We start from the raw sequence: 6,634 nt of genomic DNA, 5'->3' as shown, positions 1-6,634 counted from the left end.
TTTTTTCATATATTCTTGTTGTCTGCATTTGATTACTTGGTGTTTGAACAGAGTGCGATGGCAAACTGCACACACATATATAGGACCCATGGCTATTTTGTGTCTGAATTGTTCGATTATGTATGGCATTTCTGTCCTTTTGGTCTTTTCTGTGTTTCTCCTTTTTGTATTTCTTACTTTAGTAGCATGAGCATATGAGGTGTCTGCTTTGTATTTATCTATGTTCACTTGCTTTACATGTTCTTTATGTTTTTGGTTTGTTTTGTACTTATGAACACTCAAATACTTGACATACTTCATGTGTTTCTCATCTGTCTTGTATTTGTCCACACTTAATTGTTTTACATTCTGTCTGTGTGTCAGATCGGTTTTGTATTTGTCCACACTTAATTGTTTTACATTCTGTCTGTGTGTCAGATCGGTTTTGTATTTGTCCACACTTAATTGTTTTACATTCTGTCTGTGTGTCAGATCGGTTTTGTATTTGTCCACACTTAATTGTTTTACATTCTGTCTGTGTGTCAGATCGGTTTTGTATTTGTCCACACTTAATTGTTTTACATTCTGTCTGTGTGTCAGATCGGTTTTGTATTTGTCCACACTTAATTGTTTTACATTCTGTCTGTGTTGTAGGTCTTTCCCATATTTCTCTTTACTCAATTTCTTTATGTTGTTCCTGTGTTCCAGATTTACTCCATATTTATGCACACTTCGGAATTTTGTGTGTAGCTTATACTGCTCATTACATCTGTATTCATCAACACCTCGTTTTTTCACAGAGTTTCTAAAATCTTCATCGTCATGGTACCTTTGAATAGTCTTCTGGATTTTTGCCTCTCTCTGTGCCGTATCATACTTTATTTTTTGTCTGTCACGTTTGCGACGATTTTCTGCTGAAACAAAGTATGTGTTTCCACACAGCTTAGTACAATCGCTTGGAGTTGTGTGGACACAGGTCACCACCTCGTAATGTGAGTTATCACAGTGTTTCAGATAAATTCCCGTTGTTTCATTACACTGACCAGTGAAAGGATGACATGCAGGGTATTTCAACCATCTGGTTTGACAATGTGTATGAATATTTACACCAATCAGGTCAGCCGCAGCTTGAATTTCCACTTCAGTGGCCCAGGTACCGACGTACTTCATTCTTGTTTTATAAATATACTGTGACACACAGGAGTAACCTTCTCTGAGATAGTTAACATAACGTGCTTCATTTTTCTCTATGTGTTTAACAGTAGCACATCGGATCTTCCTGTGCTCTTTTTCACTTCCACTAATTGCAAAAGCCAACGATCTGAAAAAGCAATTACCATCACTTGTGATTGTCTGCGTATTGCAAGGCTCGCTCATTACAACGGGTGTAGGCAACTCTGCGTGATTATGTTCAATGTAAACAATGTTCAGCTTTAAACACAAACTTTTCTGTTGCTGCGTTGTTAAAGGACTGAATTTAAAGCTGTCGGTTTGTGTCTCAGTAACCAAGACAACGTCGTCAAGCACATTCCCCCTGGTGCGCATTCGTTTTGCCCATTGATCAGCTGAAACGTTCGTCTCTGTAACGAGGTTTTCGCTTTTGCGTTTTACTGCATCGCTATATAGCAAATGGCCGCTAGCTTTTACACTGCTGCACGCTGTATCATCCGTGTTCATTGCAGTTTCATGTTCGTAGACTTCCGTACTGTCCATCACCGATAAATACTCACCTTCAAAGATTTCCGGCATGACGTTTCTACATCTTATAGTCGCAGTAACACCTGTGATTTCAAATGGCATTTTTTTGGCATTCAATGACAAACCCAGGACCTTGACGTGGTTCAGTAGGGACTCCATAGTGACATGATACGCTACTAAACTTGTACCACACTGTGTCCGCTCACCATGCGAGTTACGTGCGTGCGAGTCGATTAGCACATAACATGAGCCCTGTTTAACGATAGCGCATGTATTCAATTTAACGGTGAATAAACAAGCGTCAAACAGTGAAAACACTCTTACTAATGCTTCATCATATGACATGTACACATTTTGCATCTCCCCATAGTCATGGACACCAAAAAGACCTACAAACATGACATCACTATAGTTTAATTCAAAGGTGTTTTGCTGTAGTGTATGCTTAGTAGGCAAATCAGCAACAAACAGGTAGCCAGAAGGGTCGTGAATGCTGCCGGCATCTCGGATGGATCTGTAGAGATCATCTCCCTTCATGAGAACGTCATCTAGGTCAGCGGTGGTCCAATTCAAAACGCTCTTCACTTTCGACATCATTATAGCTGTGACACTATTAGCAACACACTGCTTATTAGCTTTATTGGCAAACATTGGATGTCCTTGATGGAAAGAGCCTGTCAACGTCTGCACCTGGGAAAACTGAGCACAGACACTTTCAATAGCATCAGAGGATTCATTGATTGATCGCGATGGGAATGATTGGCATGTATCGGAAGTCATTGGCATGGTATTGGAAGTCATTGGAACGGTATAGGCCAGTTTTTGCACAGTTTTTGCACGGTTTTTGCACAGCTTTTGCACATTCTGCCCAACGATGGGGTCAGAATTGGTCAGTACTTTTTTTTTAAGAGGAAGCAAAACCTCTGGAGTCAGTACTTTTTTTTTAAGAGGAAGCAAAACCTCTGGAGTCAGTACTTTTTTTTTAAGAGGAAGCAAAACCTCTGGAGTCAGTACTTTTTTTTTAAGAGGAAGCAAAACCTCTGGAGATGGGTCCCTCTGGCATGCACCGCTCCCAAGAACACGCGGTTCAGGAGCAAGCACCTAATGAAAGATACAGAAGAGAAACAAGAGAGGGATGACAAGACACACAAAGTTAAACATCTAACAATGCAAACTACAGACCCTAGAATACACCAAGGCTGGTGTCTACACAATATATCCCACACATCTACAAGTACACAACACTGACTACATATTCAGTGTCCATCATATAATTTATATATATATATATATATATATATATATATATATATATATATACACACACATACATACACACACACACACACATCATATTCAATGACTATCATTTCAGAAATTTGTCATACATAAAGAACTCTACATATACACATCTATATATTAAATTGTTCCTCTGAATGTCATCAGCACACTTAACTTTCACAACCTATGTGGGGATGCAGTTTTATGCCCACATAGTTTTATGCATATTCCCCAACACATGTTCCCTCATTATTTACACCGTGCATCAGTAACCCCCATCAATATTTGTTAGCCTAAACTTTTTTCCATTCTTTTACACATAAGAACTCAATGTACGCATCATTTAAACAGTCGCAATGTATTCATTAAAGTACAACCTCTGGACCCATCTCCTCACTCGACACAGCATCCACCACAGGTGACTCCTAAAATCACACACACACAAAAAACACATTTTATAGCTTTTACATGCATGAACCTCACATCACACTAAAAAGACAACTTGCTCCCTTTTGTACGTTCCATCTACACAAACCTGTAAAGCCTTTACAGACACATACTACCACTGCCATTTAATTTCTACAGTCCTTCATGGTGTTTACATTACATAGCACAATCATGAAATGCCATCCATACTCCAGCAAAAATAATGCATACTGCTTGGATCTTACTAGCATGCAGTACACTACTGAAGCCTGAGATTCCTGTATGCTGTATGTATTACACTGACTACGTTACACAACACCTGCACAAACTGTCCCATCAAGTCACTGCAAACTACACACAATTTTAGATATTTAACTGCCACAACAGATTACCACACATATTTACTGTTCCAAACCATCCATACACCTTGACTATTATCCTGTGTGTGGCTGCACACAAGTGTGCTGCACTTCACTCACATCTGCCTGGACTGCTGGACCTCTCATCTTAGCGAAGCGTGCCTTTGCAGCTGCTGAGCGGCGTGAAGCCTTGGTACGTGGCATCTGCTAAAACAAAATTTACACACAACACATTTTACGAATTAGTCTGTCACTCCCCCTCCCCGTCATTAGTCTGACCAATTTGCCCAAACATCGTTATAAGCGTCTCGGCCTGAAACCACTGACAATAATGGAGATCTAATCCTGGGTGCTTAACTGTGTGTTTATTACATATGGGCGTATCTGTGTGGCTCGGCAATGAAAATACGTATAAACATACAATACTCAATAAACGATAAACCAAAACAATCGCTTCACACTCTAAACATACTAGTACACAGTGGTGGCTGGTCAATTTGTGGCGCTGGGGTGCCGCCCCTTAATATTGTTCAGATATTAAAATGAGTTAATTATAAACTGCGATAGTTAGGAAATTATTTAGTCACACTGTGTGTCTAATAGCCATGTTTGAATTTATTAAAAGAGTAAACGCATAATTGTATTTAATTGCTTACATTGTGCACACTTCCTGTGTGCAGGGTGCCGGTCTAATGAGAGTGCATGTAGATCAGGGATGTCAATCAAATACACAGAGGGCCAAAAAAACAAATTTTCTACAAGCCGAGGGCCGGACTGGTTCAATGTTTATTAAAACATAATGAAATGATTGTACATAGCCTATTGAACCAAGACCTAACACGGTGTATATTATTTAATGCTTAAATGAATAAAGTAATATTTTCTTATGGAGCTGTTAGTAATTTCAAGTGAAAACATTGAAACAGCAAACAGATAAAAACAAACTTCCTTCAAAGAAGACATGTCCTGTACATTAAATGAATAAAGTAATACAGGTTTGAAAAGTGCTGAAATTTAGGCTAAAGTACTTGAAAATGCTTGAAATTGTAACTACTTCGGTTCACAACAAATATCTGTCTGACTTAACAGTTCTTTTGTATTACGTTAACAAATACGAGCCTCTTGTAATTCCAGGACGAAACATGAGAGAACGTGAAGACGTTAACATTATTTTCAAAACCAAACAACCATTAAATGTGAATAAAAAGCGAATTATATCGAATCATTTCGAGTATACGTATAAATATTTAACTTAATTAAGTTTAACGTGCTGGGAAATATTGAAATGGACCTTGAAAGTGACGTACAAGTGCTTGAATTCCACCTTGTAAAGGTGTATGAACCCTGCAAACATGACTTTGTTCATTGCGCTGAACAGTTACAAAATTGGACAGGTGCACGACCTCGGGAATCGATAGCGCGCGACGCCCTCGCACACGGAAGGAGCCACTGCGATTACGTCATTTTCGCCGCGCGGACCCTCGCCGCTTGTGGCGCTGCAGTGACTTCGCGGGCTACCGTTGCATTGTGGGGAATGTAGTGTTTGTGCACCAGCACAACAAACACCAGCGGGCGGCTGTGGCCTGCGGGCCGGTTCTAATAGAAATTAAATATCATCCAGGGGGCCATAGATAATCAATCTATGATCTATCAATCTATCCAGATCCGGCCCGCGGGTCTTGACTTTGACATATGTGATGTAGATGCATAAATTTATGTTTAAGTAAATAAAGGGCACTAAGACTGCTTTATTTGTTTAATTTGTTTGCGCCCCCCTCAATTTTTTTTGCACCAGCCGCCACTGCTAGTACAACTTCGCATATATCGCACTACTCTGAGCAAACACTACAGGATAAGTAAGCGCTACTGAAGCGAGTATCACGAAAACACCTCGCGCCTACCTCGTGCACACATCATGCTTCACTCATGCAGTGAGGCAACTCTCATTAACTTATATCGGACTTAACATGAATATACATGGTAATACATGTAATATACATAGAAATACACATGACATACCAATATCCCATTAATGAGCCAAACTAACCGTCATATTACTATGTACATATTACATTACAGCCTCAATTACCGCTATAACATACGGATACAAAACGCAACATATTACACAAATATAACAGCTGAAACGTAGACTTACTGTTGATCCACGCGCACAGCTCACCCAGAAGAATAAAGTCACTCTTTATAACTCTGTTTTTCAACCAAAATCTCCGTATTCCCTTTGTTCTCAAAGTTCGCCTCTGCTCAAAGTTCAGCTCTGCTCAACGTTCGGCTCCGCTCTGATAGCCTCCTCCCACTGTCGCTCTACGAACAACAGGGCAAACCAACTAGAGAAACATACAGGGGTGTTCGGCCGGAACCACCTAACGCCGGACTTTCAACAATAATTCCACATTTTATCTATAGTGTACTATTTACTCGAAACAATGTTTGCAACTAAACCTTCATGCATGTTCAACACGTGGTCGGGCGCCCTTGCTGGTGTCTTACGTGTTAACTACGAGTACATTAACAACTAGCCTGCTATAACCACATAAAAACAATTACCAACATATCAACTACTACCTCCTTTAACTCCCCCCCCCCCCGAGGGCCCATTATAATTGCGGTGTGTGTCTCTATGTGTTTTAACAGTAATCACACTAATAAAAATCACACATTCACATAAATTCCTGTACACAATATGTTCATGTTAATGCCCTGTAACACGTGTACATTAACAGTAGCATTGTATTACCAAATTTTCCCCATCATTTCAGACTACTATCATTTGAGATATGCAACCAGTGGCATCTGGTGCAAAAAATGAGGGGGACGCAAACAAATTAAACAAATAAAGCAGTCTTGGTGCCCTTTATTTACTTAAACATGAA

General features: G+C 39.7%; 1 long non-coding RNA gene across 1 annotated transcript; it reads right to left on the bottom strand.

Moving 5' to 3' along the window:
• Nucleotides 1-2,071: 2,071 nt before the first annotated feature.
• On the bottom strand, nt 2,072-6,061 carry LOC143521437 (uncharacterized). Its single transcript, XR_013132750.1, has 4 exons — nt 5,899-6,061; nt 3,864-3,950; nt 3,336-3,383; nt 2,072-2,778 (listed from the first exon to the last, which is right to left on the bottom strand). It is a non-coding gene; the product is annotated as an uncharacterized LOC143521437 (long non-coding RNA).
• Between the last annotated feature and the right edge of the window lie 573 nt (nt 6,062-6,634).

Source organism: Brachyhypopomus gauderio, chromosome 8 (assembly GCF_052324685.1).
Source record: "Brachyhypopomus gauderio isolate BG-103 chromosome 8, BGAUD_0.2, whole genome shotgun sequence".
NCBI classification, from domain to species: Eukaryota; Metazoa; Chordata; class Actinopteri; order Gymnotiformes; family Hypopomidae; genus Brachyhypopomus; species Brachyhypopomus gauderio.
This window is presented reverse-complemented; position numbering and strand designations above follow the sequence as displayed.